Genomic DNA, 19,930 nt, shown 5'->3' with positions numbered 1-19,930 from the left:
CTAAAATTAAGAAATTATAAAGTGGCGGATTTAATTGATATTTTGAAAGAAACATTGGGGATTAAATTGTAAAGTTTTAAAATTGGCAGACCGTTTTATAAAGTGCAGGAAATTCAGTGGCTAAACCCATGATTTAACCATTTCTTATATATGATGAATTATAAGCTCCTCCCCGTGCGCAGGTTTCATATTTTCCAGATTTCCCTTCTCCAACAACCCAACTTCCAACTCCGATCTACTCGCCGTCCGACCTCCAAACGACGAGCCGAAACCACCATCGTGTTCGTTGTCAATCGAGGAACAAAACCCCTCAAACCTTTCGTCGTGAATCATCGCCATTCGTCGTGAATTTCAGTCGAAAGTGTCGTCGGTAATAACTCAGTTTTAGTTGGTTTTTCATAGATTCACGACGATCGGGTCATCTGTTTACGACACCTCCCGCACCATCGTGTTCGTTGCATCGTTCTGAGTTTGCCGGTGTCATCCTTGGTCTCCGTCGACGGCGGCGCGTTTGGAGGTGAAGCGGTCAAAGTTTTCGATTTGTTGAAATCGAGCTCTCCGTCGTTCAAAATTGTGAACCGAGCTTTGTAAGTATCTCGAAATCGCTCAAAATAATTTTTAGAAATTTTTTCGAGATTTTAGCACTGTTCACGCGCCGCCACTGCGCGTGGGGAAGAAAAAAATGACCGGTTTGACCGGTTTTGGTGCATAGTTGACCGGTTTGACCGGTCACAACCCGACCCGACCCGTTGACCCGACCCGACCCGTTGACTCGACTCGTTGACCCGTTGACCGTTGACCGTCGTTGACCACTGTTGACCAAAACTTTGACTGGCTTTGACCGGGCTTTAAACGACCTTTGACTTCGACCGAGTATACCTATCCTGACATTTTTCGACGTTCCAAATCCGATTCCGCTGTTCGTTTTTCGAAATTAGAACCCGAAGGCCTCGAAATATCCGGTCAAACCCGTTGACTTTGATTTTGACTGAAAATTCCAAATTTCCGAAAAGTCACATTTTATGCTTTCGACGTCCTGAATCCGAATCCGAAGTCCGTTTCGCCAAATTCGAACCCGGTAAGCCGTATTTCACTGATTTATCACCCGATTTGATCCGTTTATCGTAATTAAGCTCCGTTTCTGATATAATTTATGTTGATATGTATCTGAGAAATTATTTGAAGTTGAATTGAAGATCAAAGGCATTCGAATGGAATTTTTATGGTCGATCGGTATTGCACGGAAATCGAGGTAATACTTTACTGCCTCTTTATGCTTTATGGAACATGTTGATATTGGTAAATGCATGAATAAGATAATGTTGGTCACTTTTGTGGAGTTGAATAATTTATTCACTCGATATGAATGTGGTAGAAATTCTGTAACTGAATACGGATCGAATGACTAAGATAAGAGATTGATAATTGTTAGAATTAAATTACAAGTTTGTGATTGGTGATAAAGAAATCAGCTCTGGATTTGTAACTTTTATTTTATATCATCAAGGGTTAAATGTTAAAGATACTTGGATGAAAAATTATGAGAATACTCCGATATGGTAAAATTACGAAATTACTCTTATGTTGGAAAATGATAAGAATTGCCCCTGGAAGTTGGTTAATAACTCTGAAAAGACATATTGATCCGATATAACTACTGATGTGCATAAGAAATGTTAGTTTTATTTGGAAATTATGGATAACCGGTTTTAATCCTATGAGAGTTTGTGAAGGAATCATTTCAAAATCAAAGAATGTTCGGGAAAGCAATTGATCATATGATCTCTAAATTATAATTATTTTCGTTAAGTGCTAATATTGAAATTATTTGGATAAGAAATTACGAAAATGCCATTGATAGATAAAATAGTCTGAATTGACCCTGAATGAGAGAGTACTTTGAGGATTTGTACTTAACTCGATTAAGTACGAATTTAATTGTTAAGATCCTGTCTTTGTACAGAAAAATTTATAATATTCCGTTTGTAAAATCTGAGAAGACACTTGACCCGAAAATATTCGAATAAGGAGTAAATACTTGAAGAGTAATTTATTGGAGGTATTCTGCTGACAGAATTGTTCGAAAGGACTGAAGTAAATGATAAGATTGAATTAAATAATAAGACCGGATGGAAGGAAATGATTGAAATATTCTAGAATTATAAAATGACCAAATTACCCCTGGAATGGAAATAACTCAAGAATGTCACCAAGCTCAGGAATGAATGGATATACTCAAGCTTTGAAATGAATAGAAAAAAATGTTAAGCACCAAAATGACCAAAATGCTCTTATGACCTAGAATAAGTAAATGTCATGGATTAATTAAGAAATCCAAATAAACATGGATGTTGTGCTACCAGTAAAAGTTGTGAAACGCAACTTAAGTGATTAACCAACGTTAGTACTATATCATTACCTGAATGATATAAGTATCACTTGAATGTTTGTTCATCTGCTCAAATTTGGATCGATGATAATTCTGGAAGTACTTGGCGCATCTCAACTCTAGAGCGCATACAGTACTAATAAGTGGGTAGTCGTTAGTCAAATCAACAACGAATACCAGAATGACTTTATTATATGAATAAATTGAAATAAAATGTAGTACAACGTGTATTTGAAATTCAGAAACGTCTGAATTATTCTGGAAAACTTTAAAGTAATCGGGATAGACTTGCTTACCAAACGAACTAAGTAACATCAATGAGTAAGGATTAAATAGGTGATTTGATGAGTTTGGAAACACTGTTGAACTTACATGATGAATTGTCATTATGGGTTATGAGTCATGGATCAAGTACGTCAGTATTTCCTGATATTGTTGAAACGTGGAAATGAAATAAAGACCGTTGGAAGATTTATTCAGTGATGATTATGGGGATGATCTATGGATCTGCACTATGGTATTAAAGAGTGAATACACTGGAAGGATAATGAATTGACTTGTTGACATGCATCAGTTTGAGAGTTGTGTAACTCGAGTTGTTTGATAATATGATCGATAGTCGTAGATTGTAAATGACTTGAATCTTCGATTCTATATTTCATCTAAAATCACTTCGGTCATGTTTGAAAAAAAAACAAGTAACGCAGATGGAAAAGATTCTGAATATCTCATTTGGTTCAATTGGGCTGAAATCCTATGAATTTAAAGTATATTCCTGAATACCCCTGATTGTTTGGGTAATGGAATCACTCGCAGTAAATCTGAATTTAGAATTATTATGTATAAAGGTTCCTGAACGTTTTCCTAAAGCACACGAAAATATAGTGGGATTCTAATGTATCAACATTAAATGTCTGGCTAGATCGGTTAGTAATCGATTCTCCTCAATAGGACCTTGTTCCAGGAATTCGATCAAATTTCATAATTTTCATGTTATCCAAAATGATAACTACAATGGCCTCTGGAAATACTGGGATTCTCTAGTGTGTTCCCTACTTATTACTGAACTGTTTTATTGGTTTTAATATGTGGTACACCGAATTAATTGGTTATTGTTTTATGGATGTACCAATTTAATGTGACAATTTATGGAATATGGCTGCTATCTAATTTTTGTTTTGAAATGGTATATGATTACCATGTTTTTGGATTTATGGAATTTATGTCACGGTGCAATTGAATTTTGGAATTGAATTACGATGGAATAGCTCTGATCAAGCTAAATGGGCCTAATGTGACTCTTGAGGGCCCCAAGATGTTTCATTAGGTCGGCTTTCCTTTGCTGTGTGCTTAGGGTAAGCTTTATGGACTTATTGACTTGGGCTTAAGGATACAAGCTTCATAGCCTATCCTTAAGTCGGCTTTCTTTTTGCTATGTGCATAAAGTAAGCTATATGGAAAATAATTTTGGGAACTACTGATGGTGTACCAGAAAAGGGTTTAAACTATGATTTTCAAAAGTTAAACTCTTTTACGAAATTGTGAGATTTACTGGACTATGATTTGTACCTATTATGATTTTATTATACTGTTGGAACACACTAGACATCCTATTCGATCTCCTGAAAATGTCATACTTTGAAAGGTTTCTTATGAACTGAGATTCATGGCTTCTACTCGATGAACTTCTAAGGGAACCCCAAATTATTCTGCAAGCTGGTATACATATGATTCAATAAGGAAATTATATGGCTTTCCATTTATCTACATGTCATGTAGCATCATCTGGTAGTTCTGTATTACTGAGCTTTCCAAAGCTCACTCTATTACTCACCTTTTCAGGTTAAAACAATTGTACCAGTGCATCTATCGACTTCAGTAAGGGAGTTCTTCCGGCGTGGTTGCAGAGTATGGTACTTGTGATTAGGGGGCATGTAATTGTATTTTGATTTATATACGAGTTTGGAAATCTGTTTTATTTTTAAATAGTGATAAATGATTTTATAAGTTTACATGTTCTGATAAAAAGTTTTAAAATTTCCGCTATTTTTACGGTGGGTCGCTCCGGTGGCCCTAATGTGACTTCCCGAATCGGATCGGGCTACCCGCATCGGTTTAGGGTGTTACAGGTGATGCCATGATTCTAAACGTCAACAGTCCGATTGAATCTTGGATTCATGAGCATCTTTTCACTCTACCCCATGCCGAGAAATCATGGAGAACTATGTCAGTGGTGATTTTGGGAAGGTTCATCTAGCTGATGATGAAACCTTGAAGATCGTCGGAAAATGAGATATCCGATTAAAGTTGCCAAACCAGACCACCTAGACGCTGAAAGGAGTGAGACATATTCCTGGCTTCAAAAGAAATTTGATTTCTGTAGGACAACTTGATGGTGAAGGATTTAGCAAAACCTTTTCAGGTTGTGAATGGAAGATTACCAAAGGAGCACTCGTCATTGCTTGTGGTAAGAAAACTGATACTCTCTATGTAACCTAAAATTTAGAGAATATCATTGCTGCAGCATATGCTGATGAAAAATCAAACATATGACACCAAAAGCTTGGCCATATGAGCGAGAAATGAATGAAGACACTTTTGTCAAAAGGGAAGCTGCCGAATCTAAAGAATGTAGATGTCGGACTATGTGATGATTGCAGTTTTGGCAAACAAAAGAAAGTCAGTTTTGCAAAGAATGGCAAGACACCCAAGGCATAAAAGTTAGAGTTGGTTCATACTGATGTATAGGGACCATCTCTTGTAGGCTCACTATATTATGTCACCTTCATCGATGATTCTACAAGGAAGGTGTGTGTTTATTTTCTGAAGAAGAAATCAGAAGATTTTAATACCTTCAGAAAATGGAAGGCCATGGTGGAAAATGAGTCTGGTTTGAAAATCAAGCGGTTGAGGTCTGACAATGGAGGAGAGTACATAAATAGAAGATTCAGAGGTTTTTGCACAAACAATGGGATCAAGATGGAGATAATAGTTCCCATGACACCGCAGCAGAATGGCGTAGGAGAGCGCATGAACAGAACTCTGAATGAACGTGCCAGAAGTATGAGGATACATGCCGGCTTGCCCAAAATACTATGGGCTGAAGCTATCAACACTGCAGCTTACCTGATCAACCGCATGCCCTCAGTTCCTTTAGATGGTGGAATACCAGAGGAAGTTTGAAGCAATAAAGAAATAAACATTTCACACTTAAGAGTACTTGATTGTATTTCTTATGTACACATAAACTCTGTTAAAAGAAGTAAACTTGATACTAAGTCCAACAAATGTGCCTTTGTTGGTTATGTCGGTGATGAGTTCGGTTACCGGTTTTGAGACTATGAAAATCGGAAGATCTTCAGAAGCAGAGATGTCATTTTCAATGAGAATGTGATGTACAAAGACATGTCAACTGTAGAATCAAGTAGCTTCAATACCAAAGCTGAAACAAAGGAATTTGTTGAGTTTGAGGAGATTTCTGGAAATGATGTTCAAATCTTTCCTGAAGCAGTTCAAGAAGAGCCAGGCATACTGGAACTAAGACACTCCTCCAGAATTTCTAAACCAACCTAGCGTTATTCGCCTTCTTTGCACTATTTGTTGCTGACTGACAATGGTGAATCAGAGTGCTATGATGAAGCAATACAGGTGGAGGATTCAGTCAAGTGAGAGTCTTCCATGAAAGATGAGATGGACTCGCTTTTGTCAAATCATACATGGGAATTAGCTGAATTACCACCAGGTAAGAAAGCGCTCCACAACAAGTGGATTTACAGGATCAAAGAAGAGCACGATGGGAGCAAACGCTACAAAGCAAGATTAGTAGTCAAAGGAAACATGCGCCAAATAGATATATCGTATATCAAATCCTCACCCTAGAGATAAGCATAAAATAAGACTCAATCTAATCGCTGCAGTAACTAACCTAACACGGTTTGGGAATCATGCGCAAGAAAACATTGAGAGATTTTCTAGAAACAAATTCAATGCAAATTGATAGTCTTATTTCGACTAGTTACAAGTGAAGAAAAATTCTACTTCATGATAACAGTTTCTATGACTAGATATCATACCCCATAGAACAAAAATCTACAGAGCATCAGATATCAGTGTGAGCCTAGTATTTTGGTCCCAGAAAGTACCCGGTTTTTGTTCAGCTAATTGTCCACCCCGAATAACAAACTCTTCAGTTGATTGCATTTCCACCCTGCAGCTTTTTTCTGATGGCAAGAGCATGGATGTAAAAAAAACAAAAATACGCGATAGCATCTGCCTATGAAAACATTAATCACGACCCTCATGATAAGGTCTGGAAAACACCCCCAGATTGGAAACTGATTGTCTTTCGAAACATAAAACAATCCCAACAAACATTTTCTGATCATGATAGGCAACTTCGGATGAACAAAATAACTCCCAACACTTCACAAAAGCATGAGATTTCCAACCAATATTAGAGAGACCAACCTGCAGCCAAATAGATAAACAAGAAGATACAATTCAAACACTATTTTAGTTAATAGCTTCCTACAGATACCCAATGAGTTGACACGCTCAAAGAGGAACTATACTATGTTTAGTCATAGACTAAACAAATGTCCCATGTTAAACTGACAAAATTATAGGCGAAGAATTATATTACCGGCATACTTCCTCTAAACAACTAACCAATCTCCCCGTCTTCCCCCCCCCCCAAAAGAAACAATCCTAGAAATACAGCTATCATAATAAGCTGCCACTCACCTGCTCCCAGAAGTCAATAAAATCACCTTCCTGGGATCACCCTATAATTAAGTACCAAGTCCTCTGGTTTTTTCCATACATAAGCCCGGACAGTAGCTAAGCTCATTTCAGGAGACAATACCTGAAAATGTAGTAGTAAATCAAATAACGGGCCAGAATAATATGATAGAACTTGAATTTACTATGTTGAATCCAAAAACAACACAGTCAAGGCTTTTGCCAAGGCTTCAATCCAGAGCAAAACGATCCATCATAACATCCAACAAATAATTGGCTTGCCTGATTATTGCATAAAATCTCAATAGAAGGTCGAGGCTTTTGCCAAGGCTTCAATCCAGAGCGAAAAGATCCATCACCAACTGCTGAATGTTGCAATCGTCCTCCAAGTCCAGGTGAAAATGTTCCATCCGAATTTGCATTATCAGATGGTTTCTCAAGCTTTTCTATGACATAATTAACAACCTTCATAACCAAAACATAATGTGTACATTAAATACTAGAAAATCTACAAAATAATGATATAAAAAATACAATCTACAGAACCAGTTGGCATTAACAAATATTAGAAAACCAAAGAAGAAAAAAGGAATCTAACAAAACAGAGCCATCTCCTTCATATACATGCAACTAAGCATTCAACAAAGCTAATTCAGAAGATTATTTTATTATAATTCATTCCTATCTTCTTTTGGCTACAACCAAGTAAAGGTCCTATCTATATATATATATATATATATATGAGCCCTAAAGGCTAAAATAACATCGTCAGTAATCTAATATTGCCCTTTTGGCTTTAATGTCGTTCATACTCCAAAATATGAAAGAGATTACGGTGCATTAATCCGAGTGATCTATATTTGTATACTAACAACATTTGCTACTTCCTATTAACACGTGCCATGCACGGGAAATTGCTTTTAGCAAGTACTAAGAAAACCAAACATGCATACCTTGTGTATTCTCAAGATGCGAGGTGCACTTAACTTCCCTTGTGTGAGGATCTGAACACCTGAACATTCACACGGATGAAGATAGAAGCTGCACCTGCACAAATAAAAAGTAAAACTATCAAGAGAGTAAGGGAAAAAAGATGAAAGTGCATCCCGCTTAATACCCAATAAGTTAAAAATAATAATTATCCGTGGTTCTGAATATAGCGCAATGGTGAAAAGGGATTGGCTTTTTTTTTTCTTTTTGGTTCTCAACTATGGAGCACAATAAGAACACAAAATACAGGTATGACAAGACAAGGACACTGCAATACACTAATTTAAATGGGCAAAAAAAAAACACAACATGGCAAAAGTAAGGCAGTTGACATATATTAAATATAGTTTAATTAATTGAGTTTCATATATCAAATGAACTTTACTTTTATTGTCAGTATCAAAATTCTTTTCAATTAAACTATTTTAAGCAATAAACTTTATTATTAGTGGCAGTATTGATTTTAAATATTCTTTATATCATGAAAAATAGTTATTACTTTTGTTATACCCACACCAAATGGACTTAGATCCACAAGGCCCAAGTACAGCCCATATGAGCTCCAGCTCAATATCGGCACAAAGCCCACAACCAGACCGGCAAAGCTAAAAAGCTTGATAGCTAGCATAAACAGATGTCATGTGGCATCTTCTGGTAACTTCTTCCTTCAAAAGGAAGGTTCTACCTCTCCGGCTTAGCAAAGAACACACAAAGCATGAGCCAATAACGTTTCTGAAAAAGTGGGATGCTGCAATCAACCAATGATAAGCAGTAGCTAGATCTGAGCAGTCAAACAAGCAGGCCATGGGCAGCAGCCCAGGAATATATTATAAATACCAAAGCCACAGTCTCTCCTAGCTATGACTTCTCCTGTACTTCCATACTCCATTATCATTTTCTTCTTTTCCCATCCACTGCCAAATCACTAACTTAAGCATCAAAAAGCGTCTCGAAGCGCAAGCTTCAAGCCCTCTTAGCTCATCCCTGTTTTGCAGATCCTTCAATCACAAATCCGAGTTCACTTATTATTCAAGCCCATTAGAAGAGACATCAAGAAGTTCAGAATTTATGTCTAAATAGTTCTAAGTTATTAAAGAATTCAAAAGTAATTTTTTTCTGCTACATTAAAAAATTGAAAACTGGGTGTATTTATTGTTTTAGCAAAAGCCTACTAGTTAGAATATTAGATAAAAAAAACCCTAATGTTTCATCTTCTTTCTCTTACCTCGGGGTTCTTTTTTCTCTCTTTCTTTTGCCACTGCAGCTTCATTTTTTTTAATTTCAACAACCCTTAACCTTCTCAATATTTTTCCTTTTTTTTTCCAGCATCCATGTGTATCCGTTACGTATTCCAGTGTGTCGACTTTTTATAGTGTCAGAAACCAGTACTAAACCAATACGAGGGTTCCAACATGTCCATACTTCATAGGTTTTAAATCAAGAGAAATGCTAATGTCCAGAAGAAAAACATCAACATAAGTACGAAGGACACACACGCACACAAAAAAAAACCATTGCAAACTACTCGACCTAAATGACACTTCTCTAAGTTCATCCATGTGTAGCAAGCATATTGACAGCAGGGTTAACCAATAAGCAGTTCAGTACATGTGGAGTTTCCTTGTGAACCTTAAGATTCATTTAATTGAGCAAAGGAAAGTTTAATGAGGTCTCAGAAGTTACTTGGTGTTATCTCGTGGTGGAAGCTTGTTACTCAATAGACAGTCCAAAACCCAACAAGGGAAGTCCTTCTCATCCTCAGTTGCATCCAATTCAGTAATTTTCTTCCTCCAAGGACCACCTTGGGAACCCTCAGTGATAATAGAGGGAGGAGATACAGTAGAAAATTCAAAAGAAGGATAGACCGTGGAGTCATTTTCAGCATTACCATCTACCTCAGTTCTTGAGTTAGCAAGACTTCTTGAAGTAATATCTTTTCCTGATAAAACATTTCCATTAACTGACGCCTGGGAGCCAAGTCTTTGCCTTCTTTTGGTCATCCAATGAGCCAATAGGCCTTTAAGGGTTTCATGAGCTAGGTTAACCTGCAAAAGACATGTCAACACCAGATGTATATAATTATCACAGAGATATCAGTGTCTTAAGATTGCCACAATCAATGGAAAAATTTTAATACCTTATCATCCTCAGGCTTGCCAATTATGTTCAGATCTGCAGAGTACATTTCTGCAGAAAAGCATTGGGGAGTGTCCAGATGAACAGATAAGCTCCCAAGCCGGGTATCCACAGTGAACCATGCAGGAATGCTTACCTAGAATGGTTTAAAAAAAGTTATTATTACTATTTAAAAAAAATATTCACTATATTGAACTGATATGGTCAATAAATAGTTGACTCACCATCTCAAACAACTGCTCCTTTTTCTCATCAAATGAAGCCTCGGCATTGAAATTAAAGAAATGGATTTATACATACAACTAAAACATAACCATGGACAAACAAGTGTGTATATGTGCACCAAATCGGTAAGTGGAAAAGTAAAGTGCGAGTGCTTCTACTCAAGGGGAAATGAAGGAAAAAAAACAGTGAAAGTATCTAGTCACCTGTCCGTAGTCCTCAATAACAACACCCCTGGTTATCTCCCAGAGCTTTACTGAACCAGCAGTGTCCTGTTAAAGAAACATTAATACCATCTATGCAAAAAAAACCCTCCAAAACAAAATTGTATGAATCAAAACCCAGGAAGTACAATAACATTTACCTTAGTCAATACATGCCTTTTATTATTTAAAATTTCATGCTGAACTATTACTTGAGTTCCAGGAATGGTAAAGATTGGTTCTTTATAAACAGGAACCTGTGAATAAATGCAATGTCAACACATCAATAAGGGAAAAGAATAGAAGAAAAATTTTAAAACAAATTACAACCAAACTTCAAAGAGATATACATAACAAAGCACATCATGGTTAACAAAAGGACAAATTAATATGTGCTCGTTTCCCTTGGGATTGAGTGAGGAAGGAACAAATGGAACATAACATTAATAATTCAATGAGCTTGCACCATATTCACCAAAGTTCAAGTATGTAAAGAAATGAAGTGTTGCCACAGTGCAGAGTTTATGTATTTAACAATACTACACAAACATGCTATACTTACTGGGGTAGACCCTTCTAAAGAAATTCGTGCCCTAGAAAAGGACAAGTTTCCAGCCAAGAACGAACCACCTCTTTGAAACACCTTCTGAGGATTTCTTCCTTCGGCAGGCAATCTATGGACTGAAGAATCTGTTGTTGCAACCCATATGCTATCATCATACAACGCCAGCTGCAAAAGTGGGTGTTCCTTTGTGCAAAGCAAAAGACTCTCTTGTTGTCAAGTCTGTCAAATATAACTGAAGCATATTCAAAAGTAAGTGCAAGTTCAAAGTTAAAGCTAAATATTTGAAGTAACAGACATGTCCATTAAAACGGTTTCACATCAATATATACTTACAGAAAGATCTCTACCACCACTATAAACATGACTAAAGGTTGGGATGCTTGCAAGTGACCAAACAGAATCCGTATGCACAGCATATGAATGCACACAACGTTGCTGTCCAAGGTCCCATAGCCTACAAATTAAAATTACAACCGCTTGAAAGGCAATGTCTTAATTTATTATGTTTGAAAATGGTATGTGCTTGTACACCAGTGAAACCAGTGCACATATCAAGTACCTGATCATAGAATCAGACGAACCTGATAAACAATATCTGAAAGAATACAAAATGTCTGTCAAACACTTAACTAAATGAAACAAATACCGCACAGATGAGAATACCATCAAATAACATAATTCAATAGCATCAATCAAGTGAAGAGCCCATAAGATAACAATAAACTCCCCGATATGTGGAGAGAAAAGAATTGATCCAAATTTCACTTGAAGGCAACGTCGCAGTTAGTAGATTTGGACATGTGCATCTATCCAAATCCATAACAAGGTTTAGTCTCCATAATTCAACCACCCCCATTGTTATAAAAGTATTTATCATCGTATGACCATTTTTAATATACAAAAATTCTCGTTACTAAAATTTTCAAAATTTTACAATCAAACGCATATCAGCAGTTGCAAGAAAGAATAATCAGATGAAAAATATGTATCGTATAAGTTATGGCACATGCTAAAGCTCCATAGCCGTAAACTTCCAACTAAGATCAAATTAATTCTATTTTTAACTCAGAACTGACGGGCTGAATTCATTGCACCAACCTGCCAGTAGAATCCAGAAGCAGAGCCCTAATGTTATCTGTATGCCCTCTCAGCTTCATAGTCTTAGAACCAGTTCTAGGGTCCCAAACTCGCACAACCTATATGAAAATGAGGCAGGATGCTAAGATTGTTGATGAAGTATTTAAATGAAAAGAAAAAAATGATAACAAATGACCAAAATAGGTAAGTATATGACCTGCACATGCAATATGTTATAAGAGGAAAGAAACATATTATTATCAGAACATTTGAATTCAGTAAGAAGTAAAAATACCTTCAGTTCCACCAGAGACAAGAAGGGTTCCACTATCATTCATTGCTAATGCGTAGACTGACTCTTTATGGCCTTTGGCAGTGATGGGTACATATCCATGACACTGGGTTGTGCGTGCAGCAATGCTATTACTCAAGCTAATTGTTCGCAAACTTGATACCGACAATGAATTTGCAGAACCATTGATACTGTTGGAACAATCATCTTCCGTTACATCACTGAACTTTGAGAGTGGAGTAACCGCGGCTTCAATATCCCATACAAAAACCTCACCACCAAGACCCCCAGAGGCAACCACATTGGTCTAAAATATATGGCACTAAAAAAGAATCAGAAAGTGACCTCTATAATAATAAATACCATAACTTGAATCAGAACCTATGCTGCCAACTTAAACATGAAATTTAAATAGCAATATTGCATTAATGGGAACCTTTCATCCATGCAGCTAATAATATCCAAAGAAACTTTGACATGGAAATTGCATTTTTTTCGGCTGCAGCTAGACATGTAACATAGTCAGAGTGTTGACGGAGAGTGCTGGTACAAGTTCCATCAGACAAGCAATTCCATATCTTGTATATGCCAAAAAAAAAAAGCATGTCAATACTTAATGAAAATAGTCAAAACAGAACAGTCAAAGATAACGATTAATTAACAGCAAACCTTCAATGTGGTGTCCGACGAACAGGAAACAAGTGTATTACCACTGGCAATTACAACATCATTTTTTTTTATAGGAATGGAAGGCCTCATTAAAAAACCCCTTCTTGATTAAAGGAGCTTAGGGGTAAGCTCCTTAATCAGCGGAAGGAGGAAAAGAGTGCCTTAAAAACTTTATTGATAATACAATCTTACATAAGATTTAAACACTACACCACAATACATCCCATAAAACTTAACAACAATTTTCTAATAGACCGTCTCGCTGGACCAGAAGATCCAGTGACAGGGCCTTACAGTCAACCTATCCCTTTCTTAGCTAAGCTATCAACCTCCCCATTGCTCGCTCTTGGAATCCACCTCACTGAAAGAACCTTGCCCTTTGAAAGAGTCAAAATCTGATTAACCAAAGACGAGTAGAAAACAGGAGCCAAAGCCGGTGATTTAATCCATTCCACTACCGACTTGCAATCACTCTCAACAATCAATCTCCCAACAGAAACCCAAACTGAAGCCAGAAAGATTTCAATACCCCTTTTAATAGCCTTTAATTCAGCTAGAGGAGGAGAACCTTGGTCAACTTTCTCTGAAAAAGTCAAAAGTGTGCGACACTCCCAATCTCTCAATATACCTCCTATACCTCCACCCGAGCCTCCAAGCCTAACTGCTCCATCAACGTTCATCTTAAGAAAATCAACAGGGGGGGAATCCAACGCAGGTTATGACCAACTTTTGCTAAAGTTAGAGAAAACCCATATGCTAGAGATGGATTACCAATCAGCAAATCCTCCTGAATATTAACCGTAGGAAACTTGGCTAAAAACCATTTTGATAGCCTGAATCTAACTGTAAAGAACAGAGACATGCTGTCCAGGTTAGAACCTTCGAACACTATAGCATTCCTGGCTTTCCAGATTGACCAGAAGATAACACCCGGAATAAACTTCCATATCGTCGAGTTTCCCCTCAACTCACCCCAGGAACTAAACAAAGCAGGAGGGTCTTGAGGAAGAACAAGCGAAATATCCCAGAAGCTAGCTATTTTATTCCACAAATTCCAAGCAACAATACAGGAAATAAATAAGTGTTGAACTGTTTCCTCCTGAATCTTGCAAAAAGGACACTGTATATCTTCCCCTAAAGAAACTCCTCTCTTAACCAACTCAGCCTTAACTGCCAATTTCTGATGTGCAAGTTGCCATAGAAAAGCTTCCACTCTCGGTGGAGCAAAACCCTTCCAAACTCCTTGTAGCCACAAATCATTACTCCCGACCTCCGAGCCAAAGGTTTTCCTGCATGATTTAACCGAAAACAATCCATCTCCGCTAGCAGACCAAGAAAGGGAGTCCTCCACCAGCTCTGACAGTTTGACATCCTTAAGTTTTGTCATCAAAGCCAACCACTGGTCCAATTCCCAATCACTCAGATTCCTTCTAGTTTGGACATTCCACTCCCAACCACTCGGTCCATAGCTGCCAAACTCAACAATCTCCCCCCCTTTATTAATGGAAAGCACATAGATTCTAGGAAAGATTATTTTTAGAGGGACCTCATCAGCCCAAACATCATTCCAAAAAGAAATTGATTTCCCATTACCTACTTGCAGCTTCGAATTCGATCTAAGAAAGTTCCCTACCGAATCATTCTTAGAAAAATTATTAGCAATTCCTCTCAAGATCTATGAAGATTTCGGAGGAGTAACCTTTCCAATAGACATAGTGTTCCAACTGACCTTTTGCTTACTACACAACACAGATTTCCAGAGAGAGTTTTTGTCATTGGCAAATTTCCACACCCACTTGCCTAGTAAAGCCCGGTTAGTAAGATTCAAATCAAGGACACCTAGTCTACCACAGTCCATAGGCCTGCAGACCGTGTTCCAATTTACCCAGTGAATCCTCCGCTTATCCCCCTTCTCACCCCAAAGAAAGTTAGCCATTAAGGAATTAAGCTTCTTTCCGATATTGCACGGCATTTTGAAAAGAGATAGAAAGAAAATCGGCAAAGAGGTTAGCACCGACTTCAACAGAACTGTCCTCCCATCCAAAGACAGACATGACGCTTTCCACCCCGCAAGTTTGGAACTAAAATTCTTAAAGACCGGATCCCATGGAGCCTCTGTGTTTTTCCTAGCTCCCAAGGGAAGTCCCAAATATTCTGTTGGTAGAAAACCAACTGAACAACCCACTTGTTCTGCCCAATCCGATAACACTCCCTCTTCCAAATTGATACCAAACAGCTTACTCTTTGCTAAATTGAGGTGTAAACCTGTCATAATGCTAAAGATCCTCAGCACCCTTTTTACATTCTTGATCTGATTAATAAAGGCTTGACAAAAAATTATTAAATCATCGGCGAATTGTAGATGGGACAGCCTGGTATAATTTCCAGAATTCCCCATAATAATACCCTGGAATAAACCCCTCTCGATTGCTTTAGAAAGCATCAAGTGTAGCATCTCGCCTATAATGTTGAACAAAAGTGGAGAAAGACTGCAGCCTTGTCTAAGACCTTTTTCCATTGCAAACTCTTCAGAAGGTGACCCGTTAACAAGAATCGAAATAGAAGCTGTAGACAGACATTGAGTAATCCACGAGGACCATCTGTTTCCAAATCCCATTTCTTTCATTGCTCTAAACAAAATAGGCCATTCCACAGTGTTGTATGCTCTTCGGAAGTCAACTTTAAAAACTACCCCTTGTAATCCTTGTTTTCTCCAGAAATCAATACCTTCGTTCGTCCCACAACCTAAAGAAAAAGAAGATAAAAGAACTCTTGACATTTAAACTAATTGTTGACATAATTGAAGTGCGAAGTGAAATACTTGCTCTAGCTTTTTCTTTTGGAGAGCTTATTGATTAACAACTATTTATATTTGGTAATTCATCAAGATATGGCATTCTAGTAGACCAAAAATGGAAAATAGATTAAATTTTCACACCCTCCCAACCACATATTCGTAATCAAAAGATTCTAGGAGAAATATGAAGGTCATGCTCATAGCCAAATGCAGTCATCGGCAATAAAAAAAGGCACCCAATCAACATGTGACTCAAATGTAGCAGAGCAACTGGCAGCATCTTCATCCAGTGCCCATCTCTTAAGTATGCCATCACGGCTTCCAGTGAAGAGATAGTTGCACCCATCAGAGAAAGATGACTTTAGGACAGCCAAACAATTTATGCCGGCACAATGCTGTAAAACAACATGCCAAAATTAAGAAACATCAGTGCCTCCACCCATAGAAACTGATAAAAGGTTAACAATAAATCCAATATACTTACTTACCCTAAAGAATATAAAGCAAAGAATTAGCAGAATAATCTGATCTGATTGTGAACATGTTCTTGACTATGCCAAATATGACAGTGGTACAATATTACCTAGGAGAAGGAAGTTCAGGAGTTCCAACCCCAAACATATTTGAAATATGCAAAGTTTATCAACATCACAAATATATAATAAACCTTTAGGAAAACACATGGCATGGTATTTAAATCTAAACCAGATTTAAAAAGGCACAAATACTCAAATGGTTATTCTATGGTTCTTTAATAAATTTGGGTGTCCCCATATAACAATGCATATAAAAACAAACACAAGCTTCTAGAACTCATACTTTCGCTGCGATATGATAGCATTAGTTCAGAGAAGGACTATAAATCTGATAAGCGGAGACACCAATCATGAAAAACATCGCATTGCACTGAAAGTAAAGGTAATACATTAGAATCCTAATGATTGCCAAATACATAATCAAGGAAGAAAACTAGTTCACTTCAAAAATTAATAAGGATGGAATAAATAAGAACAACTTCACCTTTGTATCATCAGTGTCCCTCAAGACATATCTCAGCTTCTTTTTTTTACGTGGGCGGTTAGAGTTGGCACTGTTCCCCGCACTTCCCACTCGGTGCATTTCCGTGACCCCTATATGATCAGTCAAACGAAATTTGAAACTACACCACCGAAATTTTCAATGCCTTTGAACACTTGAACATTTCAACACTGTATATTAAGTTGGAATAACTCAAATTCTGCAACTAAAAATCAATTTTAAAAAATAATAAAACCAGGAATAGCGGTGGAGTATCGGGGTCCCGTCTGCTGCCACCGCTAAAGTCCTCAATGTGAACATATTTAACATGGATAGCAGCGGATCGCGGCCGCAAATAGCTTTTAAAAAATTATCCTTGTCAGCAAAGTAATCGCAGAGAGAATATGAAACGAGACAAGAGTAACAAGCACTGGGATCGAAACATTGAATGATATATAGCAGAGGCAGAGAGTAGATAACTCAAAATATCTCTCAATACTAAAATAGGAATCGATGCTCATGTAAAGTTTAGGGTTCAAAAATCACCTTATTTAATTCGGCGATCCGTCGGAAACTTCCAAGGCAAGAGTTGGGGTTGGGTTGGGTGAGGAGAGGGATAAAATAGGAGGAAGAGAGACGAGGCTTGGTTTGGTCCTTTGGTACAGTGATGGTGAAGAGAGCGATGAAGGTGGGTCGGGGTGGGATTTTTGGGTCAAATGATAAAATTTTCTTTTAGGGTAAACCACTTATTTGGTACTCTATATATTTCTTCATTCTATTTTAGTCACTCAATTATTATTTTTAGCAAAACTATAGGTACCTTGTATTTTTTTTTCTAATTTGTTCCTGTGAACTTAATGAAAATGATAATATGACAGTAAATAACAAAAAATTTCATCTTTAAAATGTATATATTATATTAAATTAATTTTAATTTAAAATAATTCAATGATTTTTAAGTAATTCAAACATATCATATAAACATTTAATATTTTAATGATATTTAAAAATTCTATTAATTTAATCAAAACATCATCAATATCGGGTGCTTATACAGTGTGATAATAGTCAATAAATCCTTAATATTTAAATAATATATATAAATGTTTAATATCTTTTAATTTATAAATATTCTTTTTTAAAATAATTTGTAACATCCCAAACTATGGGTTAGTGATTAAATTGTAAATTTTCAGAATTTGGTGATTAAAGTAGAAAAATTGAAAGGTTCAATTATTTATTTGAAAGTATTTCCTGAAAGTTTTTAGTAATTATCAAAGGAAATAAATGGCAAAATGGTCATTGAACAAAGGAAATAATAAAAGAATAATTAATGGATCTTATAATACCCATGTGGAGCATATGTTGGGAATTAAATATCCAGTCATTTCTCCCATCTTCATCTTCTTCTCTTCTCCAACGTGAGCTTCCAAGCAAAGGTAAGTTTTCTAATTAGTTGATTATTTGTTCAATTAAAGGTTGGGTTTTGATACTTAGATGATAATTAAGCTTAAGAAAAGCTTAATTTGTCTTAAAATCAGAATATAAAGAAGTTATGAAAGATTGAAGAAAATGGGTTTTTAAGTGAAATTTTGAATAAGAATGTTTAAATGAATTTGGAGGATGAATTTGACTTGTCATCTATGAGAATAAGAAGTTAGAAGTGTTAGAATCAAGTTTGGATAACATGGAAAATTTGGTATGATTTTTAGCTTTAAGAATTTGGACGAAATATGGAAGATTATAGGGTGTTGGAATGATAGGTATTGGTTAAAGTTGTTATAGATGAATTTAGTAGCATGATAAGGATTTTATACATGAAAATTTGGGTGAAGTATTGATGAATTTCGGGTTATTTTGGACAGGTGCATCGATACACTATGAGTATATACCGATGCACTAAAACAGATTTTGAAGGTGCATCGATACATTAAGGAGTGCATCGATGCATGGGAATTTCGAAGCTATTTTGTGTACCGATTCATCCATAGTGCATCAGTACACCCCTAAAGGAAAACTAATTTTTTGGGTTATTAAATTAGTTCGAGTTATTAGTATCGAATTATAAGGTTTAGGCTTCTTATAATTGTCTTGAAAATTATATTTATGTAGATATCAAGCCTAAAAAAGTTATGAAACAATCGAAGAGTTAGGATTGAATCAAAGCAAGCAAGGCTAAGGTGAGTGCAATTTAATTTGTACTTAGGTTATTGAACAAACATTGGCTTGCGATGAACCAGTGATTGAGTTATTATGGTAAGAAGTAACTTCTAAAATGCTATGTGATTATTATGTGTGCATTAGTACATAGAAATTGATGTATGTTATTATATGTGGTATTGATATAAATGACATGTTATTGTATGTGCTATGTGATATATGTTATATGATATGAGATTAAGTGATACGAGCTATGTGATATATGAATATGAATTCATATGGAAAGTGACATGAATTACATGAAAAGAAACTACGTGATTATATGCACATGTAATATGTGATCATAATAGCAATGATATGAGTACATGAATATATAAAGCAAAATAAAAATGCCATGTTATATGATACGAGAGCTATATGTATAGTTGGCATGCCAAGAGTCGAGAGTCTATGCGGTCCTTTGGGACAATTCTACGTGGTCCTTCGAGACATATATGTAATTCTGTGGAACATGTATGTGGTACTTCGGTACACTTATTTGTTCCATTGTATTAGGTATATGGTTCTTTAGGAGTGGTCCTTCGGGACATATGTGATATGTGATCCTTCAGGACATAGTGGTCCTCCGGGACATTTCTACGCGGTCCTTCGGGACAAATATTCAGCGCCCCTA

General features: G+C 36.5%; 1 pseudogene; it reads right to left on the bottom strand.

Moving 5' to 3' along the window:
- Nucleotides 1-6,709: 6,709 nt before the first annotated feature.
- On the bottom strand, nt 6,710-17,741 carry LOC120162347 (annotated as a pseudogene).
- Nucleotides 17,742-19,930: the final 2,189 nt, after the last annotated feature.

This window comes from Hibiscus syriacus, unplaced genomic scaffold (genome assembly GCF_006381635.1).
Source record: "Hibiscus syriacus cultivar Baekdansim isolate YM2019G1 unplaced genomic scaffold, ASM638163v2 tig00111402_pilon, whole genome shotgun sequence".
NCBI classification, from domain to species: Eukaryota; Viridiplantae; Streptophyta; class Magnoliopsida; order Malvales; family Malvaceae; genus Hibiscus; species Hibiscus syriacus.
The sequence above is the reverse complement of the archived record's forward strand: the minus strand, read 5'-3'. Positions and strand labels throughout refer to the sequence as shown.